The sequence below is a fragment of the Anabrus simplex genome, chromosome 14, assembly GCF_040414725.1.
Source record: "Anabrus simplex isolate iqAnaSimp1 chromosome 14, ASM4041472v1, whole genome shotgun sequence".
Classification (NCBI taxonomy): domain Eukaryota; kingdom Metazoa; phylum Arthropoda; class Insecta; order Orthoptera; family Tettigoniidae; genus Anabrus; species Anabrus simplex.
Genome location: NC_090278.1, coordinates 85,983,441 through 86,002,629, shown reverse-complemented (window position 1 = coordinate 86,002,629; position 19,189 = coordinate 85,983,441). Strand labels below are relative to the sequence as shown.

Sequence of the window (19,189 nt, the reverse complement as noted above, 5' to 3'; positions counted from 1 at the left end):
GAAGATCTGTTCTTATATTAATACCTAGGTATTTACAATGATCCCCAAAGGGAACTTTCACCCCATCAACGCAGTAATTAAAACTGAGAGGACTTTTCCTATTTGCGAAACTCACAACCTGACTTTTATCCCCGTTTATCAACATACCATTGCATACGGACCATCTCACAACATTATCGAGGTCATTTTGCAGTTGCTCACAATCTTTTAACTTATTTATTACTCTGTACAAAATAACATCATCTGCGAAAAGCCTTATCTCTGATTCCACTTCTTTACACATATCATTGATATATATATATATATATATATAAGAAAACATAAAGGTCCAATAATACAGCCTTGAGGAATTCCCCTCTTAATTTTTACAGGGACAGATAAAGCCTCACCTACTCTAATTCTCTGAGTTCTTTTTTCTAGAAACAGAGCCATCCATTCAGTCACTCTTTTGTCTAGTCCAATTGTACTCATTTTTGCCAGTAGTCTCCCATGATCTACCCTATCAAATGCCTTAGATAAGTCAATCGCAATACAGTCCAATTGACCTTTCCTAAACCCAAACTGCCTTCTATCAAACCATTTATTAATTTTGCAAACATGTCTTACATAATCAGAAAGAATGCTTTCCCAAAGCTTACATACAACCACTGCCTTCGTAATATACAGGCCGTAGTGTAGAAAGCGCGCCAAGCCCATCAGCTGATCAATTGAGGCGAGCTAACTCAATGTTACAAGTTGTATTTGTGAAAGTAATCCATAAGGATTAGGGCCATTCTTAGGATAATTCGGTACATATACTAAAATTGGAACGATACAGAGAAGATTAGCATGGCCCCTGCGCAAGGATGACACGCAAAATCGTGAAGCGTTCCACATTTCGGGATAAGGATTGGCTGACCGTTCAGAGTCAAAAATTTATATTTAATTATATTGCATGTTTTTATCACATCAGGATTTACGTAAACAGCTGTTATTAAGATGATGAGACCTCACAGTTTAGGTTAGGCATGGTATCTTCACGTGGTGAGTAATGTAAATTCAAGGGACGCAATATTATCGTGTAATTGTTATCATATAACACGTTTTTGTGGAAATATAATGTGCTATAAATTTAAATAGGTACTGTGTGTACAAATGCGCATTCGCCACAATGCTAAGAACTTGTGCGTATCACGGCGAAAATACAACTATACAAGTAAATATACATTAATATTTTCATTTTCTTGGTATGGGGGTAGGTTACCTTTATGAAAAACGAAAATCCCAACCGAAAAAGTACCTGTTATGAAGAATACAGGCATATGTTTCACTCATTTTCCAGAGCTGATGATGAGTTCTGCTTTTGATTTACAGATTTACAGCAGAGCGTTTTATTGTTGATATGGAACAAGTATAAAAGTACACAGTAACCAATGGAACCTACATATGGTTATTTCTTGGGTTCGTAATGTTGAGTGCGTGCTGCCTTTTCTCCCCTAAACTAATGCGAGTAAAAACAATTCCTCGGCAGTTTACGTGAATGTGGAAAGTAACTAATAGATCTGGCTGATCAGTGCATTAATATTTGGGAAAACATGGGATATTCAAATGTTTGTATAAAAGGAAGAGTCTCAAGAAAGTCTTCAAAGAATAGTGCCAGAAGTGTCAACAACAACAAAAAACCAAGAAAGCTACTGTATTTATGGCCATCTAGAGCTACGGAAATAAAGTTTATTATTGCACGTTTGTTGTCTCCATATTTGTATTAATGCATAATAATTATTTGTTGGGTACATTGACGAGTAAAACACTGGAGCTTTGACAGCGTAGATCGCACTTCAAACCCACTTCTTCTAAAATTACATAGACCTACGAGTAATGATGCGATTACAGGTTTTAGTGATCTCACCTGTAATATTAATACAACATTTGTAAATATTTCATAATTACTAAAGGTACAGATGCATTACACGGGTCGGATGGAGGAAACAGTTCGCCTCTTTGTGTGACGTCATCGGAGGTACAGTACGGCCTGTACATCACGAAGGCAGTGATACAACGCATGTCAAACTGACTGGCCTGTAATTTTCAGCTTTATGTCTATAAAGTAGACCTACTCGAAAGAGTTGACTATCGAAAACTACTCCATAGTCATTTAGTTCTTTTCAAACAAAATTTATTCTAGCTAATGGTGAGACAGTACAGTCGAATGTAAATATAAATCCACAGCCTGTTCCCAGTCATTCGACTGGGTCAGAAATGGAATGAATGAAGCCCCCATCTAGCGGTGACATTAGGAATTGTGCTGGCTGCCGAAGCCTGTCGCCCTTCTCTGGGGCAATGATTAATGACTGACAGATGAAAATTAAATGATATTGGAGAGTGTTGCTGGAATGAATGGTGACAGAAAAAACCGGAGTACCCGGAGAAAAACCTGTTCCGCCTCTGCTTTGTCCAGCACAAACATAGAGTGACCGGGATTTGAACTACGGAACCTAGCGGTAAGTGGCCGGCGCGCTGCCGCTTGAGCCACGGAGGCTTACAGTCGAATAGATAGGAAATATTGGAAGGCCATGCTGAGAATATTTGAGGGAAGCTTTAAATGAAAGAAATCCACTTATTTTAGGCGGCTTTGCCAACTAACACACCGTTCATTGTTTGGAATATAAGACAGTTTAGAACAAATGTATCATCATTGTGCATGCTCAGGTGTAACAATTTAAAATTACGAAGGATGGCACTCACCCCCACTGAGGACAGGCTCCTGTCTCGTTCCGATGCACTCTCTACAGTAGCAGATCCTTAATTACGGGAGCGCGCTCTATTCGTCCGGGATTGACTTTAATTCCCTTGTTGTAAGCGTGACGTCACATTAGTCACATGGTATGTACTGTCCAACCTGCTCCCTCCCTCCTATATCAACTCAGTCGCCCCTCTTTCTCGGTACTAAAAGCTTAGGCGGAAACACATTACTGTCACTTCACGTGAGTTCGCGCGTATTGTGACGCAATCGAACCTGTCAAGAAAGATGTGCTATGCCTTTTCCACACTGTATGAAATGTAGAATGATCACACTGCACTCATGTCACGGCTGTAGACGTCGGCTGACGTCATTGTGACGATTTTAGGATATGGAAGAAATGTTAATTGAATAGGTGCGGGTGCATGAGAATCTGTATGACATAGGTTCGATAAACTATAGAAATCAGTAAATGTGGCAAGAGGCATGGTAAAAAATAGGAAAGGAAATTAGATCACACGTACTAGTTTTAATAGGCATTCATTTGTTGAAAACAGTCCACAATTGTGCTTATGATTGTTATCCCAATAATAATAATAATAATAATAATAATAATAATAATAATAATAATAATAATAATAATAATAATAATAATAATAATACCGAGCTCGATAGCTGCAGTCGCTTAAGTGCGCCCAGTATCCAGTAATCGGGAGATAGTGGGTTCGAACCCCACTGTCGGCAGCCCTGAAGATGGTTTTCCGTGGTTTCCCATTTTCACACCAGGTAAATGGTGGGGCTGTACCTTAATTAAGGCCACGGCCGCTTCCTTCCCACTCCTAGGACTTTCCTATCCCATCGTCGCCATAAGACATATCTGTGTCGGTGCGACGTAAGGCAAATAGCAAATAATAATAATAATAATAATAATAATAATAATAATAATAATAATAATAATAATAATAATAATAATAATAATAATAATAATAATAATCAATGAAATAGCGTATGGCTTTTAGTGTTTGGAGTGTCCGAGGACAAGTTCGGCTCGCCAGATGCAAGTCTGTTGATTTGACTCCCGTAGGCGACCTGCGCGTCGTGATGAGGATGAAATTATGATGAAGGCGCATACACCCAGCCCCCGTGCCAATGAAATTAACCAATGATGGTTAAAATTCCCGACCCTGCCGGGAATCGAACCCGGGACCCCTGTGACCAAAGGCCAGCACGCTAACCATTTAGCTACGGAGCAGTACATAATAATGGTAAATTAAGTCCTACACAAATTACAAATACAAATTATCCTGCTGAATTAGAGATCAGCGGGCGAGTTGGCCGCGCGGTTAGAGTCGCGCAAGAAAAGGCTAGGAAAACAACAGATAGGGAATATGACACCTGGGAGACTGCCCTAAATGCAGATTAGTATTGATTGATTGACTGTGAGCTTGCATCCGGGAGATGGTGGGTTCGAACCCCACTGTCGGCAGCCCTGAAGATGGTTTTCCGTTGTTTCCCATTTTCATATCAGGCAAATGCTGGGGCTGTACCTTAATTAAGGCCACAGCCGCTTCCTTCTCACTCCTAGTCCTTCCCTATCCCATTGTCGCCATAAGACCTATTTGTGACGATGCGACGTAAAGCAAATAGCAAAAAAAGAATTAGATATTCAGTTCATTTCTTCTTTGTTCAATTTATTTTTCCATGACGAACTGTTGGTAATTGTCATGGCACAGAGCCTTCAAATGAGTTGAATTATTTTTTGAAATTTTCCCATATCTGAAATGCTTATGTAGGATTCCTCCGAATAAGTTGCAAATACAGAGCGTACTTCGGCCAACAATTTCATCCTTCAGCCTGAAGTACACCTGATTTTTTTCTGGATGTCCATTTAGCTCCCTTACTAAATTGTGGTATTTACCGCAAATTACTTTCATGCACCCACAGTCGTTTGCGACAGACAGTACTCATGGCAACAGAAACATCACAGGCAATTAAAAGATCATCAGAATCCGATGAACTGGATGTACTATCGTAGCTTGCCGTCGGTCGAAGTATACTGAGATCTGTGAACGTGAGGACAGTGTGTTTCCTGTCTTCACGCCGCATGCAGGGACATCATCAACCTCCCCTCCACGCTGACTCAGCTCAGAGACGGTTCGCGTGAAGTGACAGCAGTTAAAAAAAAAAAAAAAAAAGTTTATTTATTGTCGCTTTAACTTAGAAAGTCATATCGCGACATTCATAATTATACATACAGGATTATTACACTGATTACATAGAGTTACAATTGTAAAAATAACAACAGTACATATTGATCAGATAGTAGTTATATGTCATTGAATAGATTTGTTTGTCTAAAAAACTTAATTATGTTCTTACACTGAGTATCTTTTTTGTAGATGTCACATACTCTATTATTCTGGTTTAAATTACACACCTGTCTTTGTTGATCGTATAGATGACATTCTAGTAAAATGTGGTCAACAGTCTTTCTTTTTTGACAGGTGTCACATATTGGTGGAGGTTTCTTAGAGAAGATATGAGCATGAGTCAGTTTGCTATGGCCTATACGTATTCTAGTAATGAGTACTTGTTCTCGACGCTGAAGGAATGAAACATCAAATTTATCTGTAGATCCATGCCTGATATCATGGAGTCTTGTGGGTTGTTCCCTTGTCCACTCGGTTAACCACTGTTTTCGGATCTTTGTAGTAAGAAAAGGAGCAACGTCTGTGTAGGGGATTAGAAAGCTTGGATCATGTACAGGAAGACGAGTTACTTCTTTAGCTGATATATCAGCTTGTTCATTGCCTTTTATTCCCTTATGTGAGGGAATCCATATTATGGTAACTTGCTGTCCTTTATTTTTCACGGTATTGTAAGTTTGCAGTATGTCTTGTGCTAATGTATTTGAGGATGATGCATTTTGAATGTGTTTTACTGTTGATAAAGAATCACAAAGGATTAGAAAAGGTTCTTTTTATGGGGGAACTCTTTATGGTTCCATAGCTTTTAGGATAGCATACAGTTCACATGTGAATATGGAGCATGTAGCTGGTAGTGCATACTTCATTGTATGATCGGGGTGGACAACAGCACAGCCGCTACCATATTCGGTTTTTGAGCCATCAATGTATATAGGAGTGTGTCTGGGCAGACTTTCACACTTTTCAGATAACATTTGTTTAAATACGGTACTGTCTGTTGTTTCTTTATTGAATTCACTTTAATTTAATATAGTTGGTGGTGGTTTAGCTTTCCATGGAGGGAATGTGATGTCTTTTTTAGTTCTTGAAGCAATCAGGGGAACTGAAGAATTAATTTCCTGTAAGTATTGCGTAAACCTAACGTGGAAGGGTATATGTCTCTTTTGTTGCGAGGAATAGCGTTGAGGCTGATAGCGTGGGAAAACATACTCGTGTGCTCTGGAGTGAGGAGAGGCCGCTATCTTCACTGCGTAGTTGATAGTTGTTTTCTACGAGTCCGAAGCGGGGGTTCATTAGCTTCTATTAATAAACTTGAGATCGGGCTAGTTTTGAATGGACCGGGCGAGTTGGCCGTGCGTGTAGAGGCGCGCAGCTGTGAGCTTGCATCCGGGAGATAGTAGGTTCGAATCCCACTATCGGCAGCCCTGAAAATGGTTTTCCGTGGTTTCCCATTTTCACACCAGGCAAATGCTGGGGCTGTACCTTAATTAAGGCCACGGCCGCTTCCTTCCAACTCCTAGGCCTATCCTATCCCATCGTCGCCATAAGACCTATCTGTGTCGGTGCGACGTAAAGCCCCTAGCAAAAAAAAAAAAAAAAAAAAAAAAAAAAAGTTTTGAATGCTCCCAGGACAAATCTGAGAGACGTGTTTTGAATCGGGTCAAGCATTTTCAATGAGGATGATGTAGCTGAATTATATATAATAGAACCATAATCCAGTTTGGTGCGAATTATAGATTTGTAAGTGCACATTAATACATGAAGATCTGCTCCCCAGTTGTTAGCTGCCAATGATTTGAGTACATTAATTCGATGTAGGCAATCTCTTTTTTACAGTTTTTAGATGGGAGTTCCATGTTAATTTTCTGTCAAAGGTCATTCCTAGTATTTTTATTTCATTTACTACCTCAATTTTATTTCTCTTGAGGTACAATTCTGGGCAGTTACTATCACTCTTTTGTTTGGAAAATAAGATGCATTTGGTTTTGGTTGAAGAAAAGGTAAAGCCTGTGTGTTTTCCCCATTTGGCAATATCTTCAAGAGAATTTTGTATAATTGTTTGGGTGGTTGACAGGTTGCAACCTCTGCAAAAAATAGTCATGTCATCAGCAAAGAGGCAGGTCTTTACAGGAGGGTTAACGCATGACGTGATGCCATTTATAGTTACTAAGAATAGTGTTACACTCAGAACTGAGCCTTGTGGGACACCACTTTCTAAACTGACTTCTTGGGACAGGACACCATTAGCTCGAACTTGAATGCGTCGGTCTTGCAGGAAGTTATAGATAAAACTGATCATATTTCCCTTAATATTATGTTGCAGTAGTAGAGTTTTAATAACGTGAGTTTTCCACACAATGTCATATGCTTTATGAATATCCAGGCAGACAGCAAGGAGATGTTGTCCATAATGAAAGGTGTCCAGGATTTCTGACTCTAATACTACTAAGGTGTCAGCTGTTGAGTGAAACTGTCGGAAGCCACACTGTTCTGCAGTGAAGAAATTCTGTTGTTCTAGAACCCATTTTAGTCTTTTATTTATTATTTTTTCCATTAATTTGCACATAATGCAGGTTAGAGCTATTGGTCGATAGTTATCGGGTAACATGTGGTCGCAGCCAGGCTTAGGTATTGGAATTACTATAGCTTTCCTCCAAGCTACAGGAAAGACTTTCTGTGACCAAATGAAATTAAATATTTCAGTGAGGAATGCTAGGCCTTCAGGAGGAAGTTCTTTCAAGAAGTCATATATAATGTCGTCAGGACCTGGGCTTGTACTTCGACAGCTACTAAGTTCAAATAGTACTTCATTAATGCTGATATTATCGTTGTAGCATTGGTCAGCACTTAGGTGGATGTGTGACTGTAAATCAGGACAATCTTCACGAGAGGATAAACATTCTTGTTCATAGTTGGAATCACTTGAATTTTTTTGCAAAGTTCTCTGCTAATGCATTTGTAATATCGTGATGTGTAGTTGTAACTGATCCAGTCGTTTTATTGAGGGCTATGATACGTGAGGGTTTTTTAAGCCCTCTTATTTTTCGTAGGTGTTCCCAAATTGTGTTTTGTGGGGTCTGATGAGAAAGAGATGACACATACTTCAGCCAAGATGCTCGTTTACTCTCTTTTATGACTTTTCGGGCTGCAGCACGACTTTCTTGGAACCGTAATTTGTTTTGTAAAGTGGGATGGCGTTTATACTTGTAGAATGCTTGGTTTTTCTTTTTAATTGAACTTTACAGGAATCATTCCACAAAGGAATTGATTTTCTGTAAGTTGTATTGTTGGTCCTTGGAACATAATTTTCTGCGGCTTTAAGTATGATATTGGTGAATTCTCTTATAGTATAGTCAATCTTGTAATTTTTGAAATGGGTAGGTGGTGGTAATCTATATAACTCTGCCTTAATATTTTCTTTATATTCTTGCCAATTAGCATGTTTAGTATTCCATTTATTTGGGCATACACTTGGGTGGGGCTTGTTGTTTCCATGTATTATGATAGGAAAGTGATCACTTCCAAAAAGGGTTTTGCTAGCTGATGATGTATATATCGTTGCTGCATCTGGAGTGCTCAGACACAGATCTATAGTACTAAAAGTTCCGTGCTGGATATCATAATGAGTAGGACCATTCGAGTCTATTAGGATCAAATTTTCATAATCTAGCAACGATTCAGTTGTTCTTCCTCTTGTGTTATAATGTCCATAGGGTGTTACGGGAGTTGAAGTCTCCTAAGAGGAAGAATGGTTTCGGAAGTTGATTTGTCAGATCTACTAATTCATTTAAACCCATTTTCTGGCTGCTGGGCAAATAAATATTACAGATGCATAGGGGAAATGTTAGAAAGACTGTAACTGCTACTGCTTCCAAATGGGTTTTTAGTGGTATTTCTTTTTGAGGAACATTGTCACGTATGTAAGTGGCAACCCCTCCACTTGCATGAATGGGATTGTTGCGGTTTTTGTGATATGCTGTGAATTGTCTCATATTAGCTACGTAGTTATCTCGAAAATTGGTTACTTGTAAACAAATGATTTCGGGTTGGTGTTCATTAATAAGTTGTTGTAGATATTCGTATTGAGAGTAAAATCCGCTCATATTCCACTGCAGTATCCAAGAATTCATGATGGCTTTTTAAAGATCTATTTACTAGATTTGATCCTTATCAGTTATTGGGATTGTCTGATCTGGAGCAGTTTCTTAACAAGTCTGGTACTCTGGTTTTTAATTTTTTTGTCCTGATAGTAGGGGTATAATTTATTCAGGGTCTCTATGAGATCTTCAACATGGGAAGTGCAAGATAATGCAATAGGTAAGATATTTGTTGCTGATGTTCCTTTAGTATTTTCAAATAAACTTTTGAGTTGTATGAAATGAAGAATAAAATTTGAGGGATTAGCTTCTATTACTTCCTTAACAGGAAGTAGTTGTTCTTCAAGACTGAGGGGATTTAATAACATTTTTAGTTTCTTCTTAGGCTGTTTAATGTCTTGGGTTTTATGTGATCCTAGAACAGGAAATTCATCATCTGTTTTATCATCTCCCGAGATAGAAGAATTATCTAAGAAGGAATCATCAGCCTTGGAAGTGTTATTAGAAGAGAGTGACAGCAGTGTGTTTCCAGAAAACCGCTATCACAGCTTATCGTCGCCAATTAAACGGAAATCCTCCACTATCAGTGGCGGAGGAAAAGTCGGAAGGGCAACGAGGAAGATACAGATTAACTAGTTTTGTGTCTTGGAATAGGGGCTGTCTATCGGAGGCGTTAAAGGCGTGCTTGGTTTACCTTGCAAGACGTGAGTTCGATTCCCCGTCTACACCAGAAATGAGTATCAGGCTATTTCCTGGGGACAAAGGCGACCTGGCACAGAACTAACCGCTCTATTCCAGTTACTGCTGAAGTTATAGAAAGTGGAAGCCATTCTCCTTCCTCTCCTCCAAGTACTTTCATGGCCTGTATTTATTTATTTATTTATTTATTTATTTATTTATTTATTTATTTATTTATTTATTTATTTATTTATTTATTTATTGTCTTCTTCTTAATCTGATTAACCTCCAGGGTTGGCTTTGCTCTCGGACTCAGCGAGGGATCCCACCTCTAGCACCTCAAGGGCAGTGTCCTGTAGCTTCAGACTTTGGATCGGGGATACAACTGGGGAGGATGACCAGTGCCTCGCCCAGGCGGATTCACCTGCTATGCTTAATTAATTTCGTGTGGCTATTTCTAGCCGAGTGCAGCCCTTGTAAGGCAGACCGTCCGATGAGGGTGGGTGGCATCGGCTATTTGTAGGTAACTGCGTGTTATTGTGGTAGAGGATAGTGTTATGTGTGGTGTGTGAGTTGCAGGGATGTTGGGTACAGCACAAACATCCAGCCCCTGGGCCATTGGAATTAACCAATGAAGGTTAAAATCCCCGACCCGGCTGGGAATCGAACCCGAGACCCTCTGAGCCGAAGGCCAGTACGCTGACCATTCAGCCAACGAGTCGGACACTTGCTATGCTGAACAGGGGCCTTGTGGAGGGATGGGGAGATTGGAAGGGAAAGGCAAGGAAGAGGGAAGGAAGCGGCCGTGGCCTTTAGGTAACATCCCGGCATTTGCCTGGAGGAGAAGTGGGAAACCACGGGAAACCACTTCCAGGATGGCTGAGGTGGGAATCGAACCCACCTCTACTCAGTTGACATCCAGAGGCTGAGTGGACCCCGTTCCAGCCCTCGTACAACTTTCCAAATTTCGTTGCAGAGCCGGGAATTGAACCCGGACCTCCGGGGGTGGCAGCTAATCAGGCTAACCACTACACCACAGAGGCGGACCTGTATTTATTTATTTAATTAATTTATTTATTTATTTGTGACTAACAGTGGCGAAGTTAGGGCTCGTGGTTCTCTTACACTTTCTTTTTTCCATTCTTTCTTTCTTTCTTTCTTTCTTTCTTTCTTTCTTTCTTTCTTTCTTAATCCGTTCACCCTTCAGGGTTAGTTTTTCCCTCTGACTCAGCGAGGAATCCCACCTCTACCGCCTCAAAGGCAGTGTCCTGCAGCGTGAGACTTGGGGTCGGGGGATACAACTGCGAAGGAGGACAGTACCTTGCCCAGGCGGCCTCACCTGCTATGACAGCGGCCTTGTGGGATGGGGAGGTGGGAGAGCGGAAGAGGCATACACGGCAGAGGGCTCCGTGGTTCAGTGGTAGATCTTGGCCTTCGGGGTTCGGGATTGATTCCCGACTGGGTACTGAGACTTTAATCTTAAAAGCTTACTTCTCTAGGCTTGGGGTCTGGGTGTTTGTACTGTCCCCAATCCCTGCAACTCACAGACCACACGCAACACTATCCTGCACTATAACGGCACACGATTTTCCATGCACTGCAGACGCTGCCCACCCTTGATAGAAGAGTATGTCTTAAGAGGGCTGCACCAGACTAACGATAGCCACCACAAGAATTTGTTTTTTATAGCGATGGGCAGACAATGAAAGAATGAATGAGATAGAACAATGTGTCCACACTCTTCTAAGAACTGCATCTATCTTTGCTAGATCTTAAGTTCTTATTTTGCTGCACTACCTAAATTTTGGTACCGAACAAGTGAATGCGCGATTTGGGTCACTTAGTGTCAACTTGCATTCGGGAGATAGTGCGTTCGAACCCCACTTTCGGCAGCCCTGAAGATGGTTTTCCGTGGTTTCCCATTTTCACACCAGGCAAATGCTGGCGCTGTACCTTAATAAGGCCACGTTCGCTTCCTTCCCACTACTAGCCCTTTCCTATCCCATCGTCGCCACAGAACCTATCTGTGTCAGTGTGACGTAAAGCCAATTGTAAATTTTGGTCAGTAGCCTACTTATTCATTGTACTGCGATTAAATATAAATAATGTTTTTCGGTGTATAAGTGTTAACAGATAAAATATCGTTCTAAGGTAGTCGAACACAACTGATGAAAGAAAGGCAATATTAAAACCAAACCGAAAGAGAGTTGTAATTCGTTCAATCACGTAAACACATCAAATCACGCAAAACCAGAGCTGACGATGGGTATCGAATCCACTCTCTCTCGAATGCAAGTTCACAGCTGTGCGACCCTAACCGTGCAGCCAACTCACTCCGTCTAAACAAGTTCATTTAATATGTCATCATTCCATTCCACACTAGGGTAAGAAGGCGAGAATGTAGGAAAATAGCGAAGAAAGTTGCAATGCAAGAGGACAAACTGGGGCAAATATTTATAGGACGAAGAGTTAGGGACTGGAATAATTTATCAAGGGATATGTTCAATAAATTTCCACGTTCTTTGAAAATGTTTAAGAAAAGTCTTGGTAAACAACTGATACCACCTGGGCCACATTCCTAAATGCAGATCATTTATTGACTGATTCATTGAGGCCATTGGAACTAGGTTTTTCTTTATGGCTGTGGCGATGTATGAATGCACGTGCTAGGTATCTGATCTTGCCTTTTTGGCCGACATTACAAACTATTTGAGTGATTTAAATATTTCTTTGCAAGGCAAAAATGCTGTGTGAGACAAAAGTCGTGCTTTCGAGATGGAACTTCCATTGTTCGAAAAACTATTACAGGCGAAAGATTTTGAAACCACGTGACTTGTCCGAATGTAATATTGAGAGTTGCTCTTAAGCCCTTAATAATAATAATAATAATAATAATAATAATAATAATAATAATAATAATAATAATAATAGTTTTACGTTCCGCTAACTATTTGTACTGTTTTCGGAGACGCTGACTTTCCGGAATTTCGACCCGGAGAAGTTCATTAACCTGCCAGTAAATCTGCCGACACCAGGCTGACCTTCATATATCACCGGACTGGGCCGGGATCGATCCTGCCAATTTGGGGTCAGAAGGTCAGCGCTCTGCCTGCTGAGCTACCCAGCCCGGCTGTTTAAGCCCTTAAACAATATGGCAATCGGTTTAGAAATATCGAAGAAATGTCGCCTAAATTAAACATTCAAATTTTATGTACATTTTGGGGAGGCTCTAATCATATTTCAAAGAAAAATGAAATGAAATCTCGTATGGCTTTTAGTGCCGGGATATCCCAGGACGGGTTCGGCTCGCCAGGTGCAGGTTTTTCTATTTGACTCCCGTAGGCGACCTGCGCGTCGTGTTGAGGATGAAATGATGATGAAGACAACATACATCCAGCCCCCGTGCCAATGGAATTAACCAATTAAGGTTAAAATCCCCAACCCGGCCGGGAATCGAACCCGGGACCCTCTGAACCGAAGGCCAGTACGCTGACCGTTCAGCCAACGGGTCGGACATTTCAAAGAAAACTGATGAGAACTGTAACACGATTTTCAAAGAGAGATATTACAATATTCCAAGCGGCCTCTTTGCGTTTTTCAGAACTTGAATAACAAACCACTTTTCCCTTTGTGAAAGTCAAATGATCGTAAATATGTCTCCCGCTCATGGCCATCCATCAACGGCTGCTAATTTCAGATGGCAACCAGCCGTAAGACATAGTCTCTGCACGGTTGCTAGGTAACATTGTCTGGTCATCCATCGACACCTTACATCACTGCCTACACGGTTGCTATGGTTACACTTCCGTCATACATTTTGTCACACATATTTTCAGAAAACCTCCAGCCATAAAACATATTCGTGTCAAAAAAAATCCGTGTATTCGTGCATTGGCATCCACGTTAGTTGCTACTCGTATGTTCGGCTCTAAATATACCTTTGCGAACACGAATTCTGTTATGAACCCAAATAAGAGTAAAACAAGGTCATAGTGTTACGCATTCATTCTGCTTAAATGTTTTTTTTCTCTGATTTAACTAAGCTAGTCAAGTGAAAGAAACGTCAACTGCTGTGCTAAATGTAGAAAAGAGGACAGTTTTATTTTGTTGCATTACTTTTTAAACCCTGGCTTTTTGTTTTTCCTGAATTAGTTCAGTCTCTCATAATAACGTACCATCTAGACTAGACAACACAACCCCCACCCCTCGCCTACCACGTGTGTGTGTTTGTCACCGTAGTTCCAACCAACTCTCCCTCTCCTTTGGGGCTCGCTCCTATCTCAGAGTTCGGAGCTGCTACAAGCCAAGCACGTTGACTGCCCATTTTGAATGGCCTGGCGTACTTATGAATTTAGAAGGATGCTGATGTTTGTACGGCCGCAAACGCGAGGGAATAGTCGAAATCAAACATTTAAATATCACTACTGTTCGAGTCATTGTGTCTTGTTTCTTCCTTGCACTGAATATAATATTCCTTGCTGAATGACGTAGGAACACTCCTACAATTTTCCACCCCTCCCCTCCATATCAGATTGTACCTCTTTGCTTCAAGGCTTCCTGTATGCAGTTCAGTTGTTTAGTGCGCTGAAGTTCGACACGCGGGACACCACGTCCTTGAATTCGGTAAAATAGTACACAGTGAGGTGCCGATTGTTGTCCGTCACACTGGAAGGGCTGCCAGAGGGCTACTACATCGGTTGATAGTGGTAAGAGAAGTTCTGTGTATGTTTACAGTAGTGTAGCATTGTAAACACGTGTTGCACCTCTCCCAGCTCTAGTAGATTGGCTGCCGCTAGTTTAAGATTTTACTCTGTACACATTCGTTGTTCATTAAATATCTGTCACCATTCCATTCCACTCTAGACTAGGGAAGCGAAAATCTAGATTGTTAAAGTAAATATTTGCCTTAAGAGAGTGTGTCGAATGCCGCCTTAGTTTCGGTAATCTGGAATTCGACAGGACATACAATCACATATTTGACTGACAGGTTGATATGATACGATGCTTGCGTAATACAGTAGAAGTGTACTGTACTTGAATTTGGAACGGTGTAAACATGAGGGAGTTGTCGGAGTTTAAACATTTGAACATCGCTGCTCGGGCAAGCCACATTGTCTCTCTCTCTCTTTTTTTTTTTTCTCCTTGCACTGAATTATACTCCTTGCTAAATGACACATTTTTTCCTATAATTTTCTATCGCTTGAGTCAACATCAGAACGAACACACCTGTTGGTTTTTCCGTGCATCCAAGGCCTCCCGTATGCAGTCGTCTGATATCAAATGCGTTGCAGCTATACACAGCCTAAACACGTAGGTAAGCTAAGATTTAACTGAATAGGTCTATTATCCATTGTGCATGTAATATATGCCACTCGATACCAAACTAGGTTAAGGAGGCGAGAATCTACATATTGTAAGAAATGGTGATTGACGTACAGGTGGTGTGTTATACAAGAAACGAATGTATCAATCAAATGTCGCTTTCGCTGCGCATAGAGGACTTGAAGAATTTACTTTTAAACCTTAATGCTATTCCTTTTTAAAAAGCTTTTCCATCAGTATGTAGACTTTGTCATAGTGCTCGATAAGCCATAATTCCAACTACAGTACGGTATTCGAATAATGTTTTGTTGCTCATCTGTTTTCGAAAGAATTTCAGCTGTTGTTTTTCGAATACGGATTACTTAAAAGTCTGAAAATTTGTTTACTGTGACTTAAAAGAAATTACTGTAAACAACTTGTGATTCTGAAGAAAAAGACTACCGGGCTGAGTAGTTCAAGTGGTGGAGCGCTGGCCTTCTGAGCCCATCTTAGCAGGTTTGATCCTGGCTCAGTCCGGTTGTATTTGAAGGTGCTCAAATACGCCAGCCTCATGTCGGTAGATTTACTGGCACTAAAAGAACTCCTGCGAGACAAAATTCTGGTAACTCTGCGTATGCGAAAACCACAATACTGTAGTTATTGTGACGTGAAACCATTATTATTATTATTATTATTATTATTATTATTATTATTATTATTATTATTATTAATTATTTATTTATTTATTTATTTATTTATTTATTTATTTATTTATTTATTTATTTATTTATTTATTTGCATGTCCGACCACAGAACGAATGGCTGCGGAGTTTGGTCACGTAGCTATGGGTTTGCATTCGGGGGTAGTGAGTTCGAACCTCACTGTCGGCAGCCCTGAAGATGGTTTTCCGTGGTTTCCCATTTTCACTCCAGGCAAGTGCTGTGGCTGTACCTTAAGGTCACCGCCGTTTCCTTCACAGTCCTAGCCCTTTCCTATCCCATCGTCGCCATATGACCTCTTTGTGTCAGTGCGACGTGAAGCAAATTGTGTGCGTGTCCAACCTTGTCCCGTTTCTGTACGGGGTTGAGTATGAAGTGAGATGAATCTTCGTAGCGAGTTTTTACGACCGGATGCCCTTCCTGACGTCAACCTCATCAGAGGAGTTAATGAGATGAAATGAATGATGTAATATGTGATGGGAGGAAGGGAGAAAGTGAAACCCGGTGCTGATACAGCCTACTCCTGTCGAATATCACTGAGGGGTCTGCTCCATCCGACGGACGAATCGCCATAAACACTGTGGATAGGTTTGGAATTGAATCCAGGCTTTTCGCTCTCAATCTAGTGATTAGAAATTATATAACTTACCACCACTATTCCTACCCTGCCGGTCAACATTCTGATGGTGAAATATTTTTTTTTACCAACGGGGCTCGAACCACGATATCGGACCATATAGACTTGACAGCTTAACGATCATGGCCACCAGGTGGGCTTCTTCTTCTTCTTTACTACTACTACTGTCATCATGGGAGGGCGGTCTTTTTCCTACCAGGGATGATGACATGGCCGGACAGCAGCAGTTTTTTCATTTATTTTATTTATTTTATTTATTTTTTTATACAGAGGGGTCGATGGACGTGGCATGTAGGGACTGAGGATGACTGCCGTGGCGATCCTCCCTAGGGAGTATTTTATGGACCTCATAGCATGCCCTAAGAGTCTCGTGTTGTTTTTCTTTGTTCCTTTTTCCTGTTTTTGTAAGTTTTTTTTATTGTGAACATGTGTTTGGGGCTAAACGCCTGTTATGTTCAAGAATAAATACTACTACTACTACTACTACTACTACTACTACATAAATTATACCGGTAAAGAACTGGAATCAGAGATACAACTTTTTAATAATGTTATTCGTTTTTTACATCCCAATAACTACTTTTACGGTTTCCGGAGACGCCGAGGCGCCCGAATTTTGCGTCGCAGGAATTCCTTTACGTGTCAGTAAATCTACCGACACGAGGTTGACGTATTTGAACACCTTCAAATTATACCGGACTGAGCCAGGATCGAACCCACCAAGCTGGGCTCAGAAGACCAGCGATCTACAGTCCGAGCTTCTCAGCCCGAAATAAGACATTTTAGGATCGAACCCACCAAGCTGGGCTCAGAAGACCAGCGATCTACAGTCCGAGCTTCTCAGCCCGAAATAAGACATTTTGGATGACGTTATACTGTACAGAGTAATAAGGAAGTTACAGGATTGTGAGCGACTGGACAATGTTCTGGGTTGGACAGCAAGCAATGTTGTGCTGGTAAATGGGATGACAAGTAAAGTTGTAACAGTGGCGTGCGGTGAACATATTCATTACCCCAGCTGCAAAAACGTTTTTTTTTTTTTTTTTTTTTTTTTCTTTTAAATATAAACAATCGTAGCCCCACTACACTCTCCAAAGTCAGCATTCTATTTTATAAGGCTGCATTTTTCGTGGAAATGACTACCTGAGAAAGATCTTTCAAGAATATTTTCAACCACACGCTCGCACACACTTCCAAACTGATACTCACGGCAGTGACGACACCATCATAATTTAATCCATAGCAGATTTTAAACAATGTACTTACAGTTTCATCCAGCGACACTTCGTCATAGTACAGTCATAGTTTTTACAAAAATACACTGGGACTAATTGTTTTTACTTAAAAAGCCTAATCTAAAGTAATCAGCAAAATTTAACTGGTATTTTATCGTCATTGAGGTTTTATAGTTTCACTTGCATACTGAGTGTACGTGCATCAACGACAAATAAGGGAAATTATTTGTCACGACGTATAACACACGTTATACTCATGAAGAATGCCACAGAACTCGCGAAACCTTCACCTATAATCCAAGAGGGCAAGTGGCTATACTGTTAAGATGTTGATATTTTATTTGCAGTCTCTAATGTGTGGCGCTGAAGACTTCCAGTGTCAAGTGTTAAAACTAACAGCCCTTACCTAAGCTAGCTGGCCTGTCGTCGTAAATTGCTGTCGGGGGAGGGGGTACAGCTCCGCCTCGAGGTAGCTTCAAGGGCATGCATCACCCAAGCTACCTTAAATTTCGCTGGGGGTAGCTCTCTATCGCGCCGGCAAGGAAACCCAGCTCGCTGGAGAAGCTGAACTGCGGTAGTGCGAGCGGATTGTCGAGACAGCTGTACTTGGCTTGGCTTAGATGTTCGCAATTTTTTAAACATTATAAAAAGCGTTCTAAGTAATAATTAGAAAGTGTTAATACAAAGTTGAGGTTCAGTGCACGCCACTGAGTTGTAAGTTTAGTAATAGTAATGTTATTTGCTTTACGTCTCACTAACTACTCTTTTACGGTTTTCGGAGACGCCGAAGTGCCGGAATTTGGTCACGCAGGAGTTCTTTTACGTGCTGGGGCCATAAATGTCGGTAACAGAAAAAATCTTGCACGCTTAATCGCTGTCACTGTTATGGTTCTCGCTGTAACCGAAGGATGTTACACAGTTTAATATAGAAATTTTGAGGGACAGACAAAACTGATGTTTTAACAGTGTTCTCGTTATATGCCGTACTCGTTATAGCGGACTTCTACTGTATTACTTTTTCTGCTATGTAAGTTAATAACACTACAGGAAGAAAGGTACGGCCAAACTTTTAGGACACATTCCTCTCACGCTGAAGAAGAAAATATGTTGTATAGACAAAGGTCTAGAAAAGCTTGTAGTTCTCTGTTAGAATTCATTTTCTACAACTCTGTATACGAGGCTGGAGTATTTCAGCACCTTCAAATACCATCTGCCAAGTTGGGGTCAGAAGGCCAGCGCCTCAACCGTCTGAGCCACTCAGCCCGGCAGTGTAAGTTTGACAATGAGGGATTACGTATTAATATAAGTAAATATCTTCATTAGGGGTAATGACATAAACGGTATTGTAAATAAAGGTTACAGATCTCTTCATACGGTTAAGAGTAGGTCTCGGATGTTTAGGAAAAGTCATATTTTTCTTTGTCTCCATTTTATTGCCTGATTGGATTTTGGTGCATATCATGTGATTATCGTCACAATAAAGTGATTTTAAATTGTCAAATTTTGGCTAGTTTTGTCATAAGGTCATATTTTAAGCTATTTTTGAAGAAACGTCATATTTCGGTCATAATTTGGCGATTTGACGATATCTAAAG

General features: G+C 40.6%; 1 non-coding gene across 1 annotated transcript; it reads left to right on the top strand.

Moving 5' to 3' along the window:
- The first annotated feature begins 778 nt into the window (after window positions 1-778).
- LOC137503039 (U6 spliceosomal RNA) lies at window positions 779-880 on the top strand. Its single transcript, XR_011019012.1, has one exon. It is a non-coding gene; the product is annotated as a U6 spliceosomal RNA (small nuclear RNA).
- The last annotated feature ends 18,309 nt before the right edge of the window (window positions 881-19,189 follow it).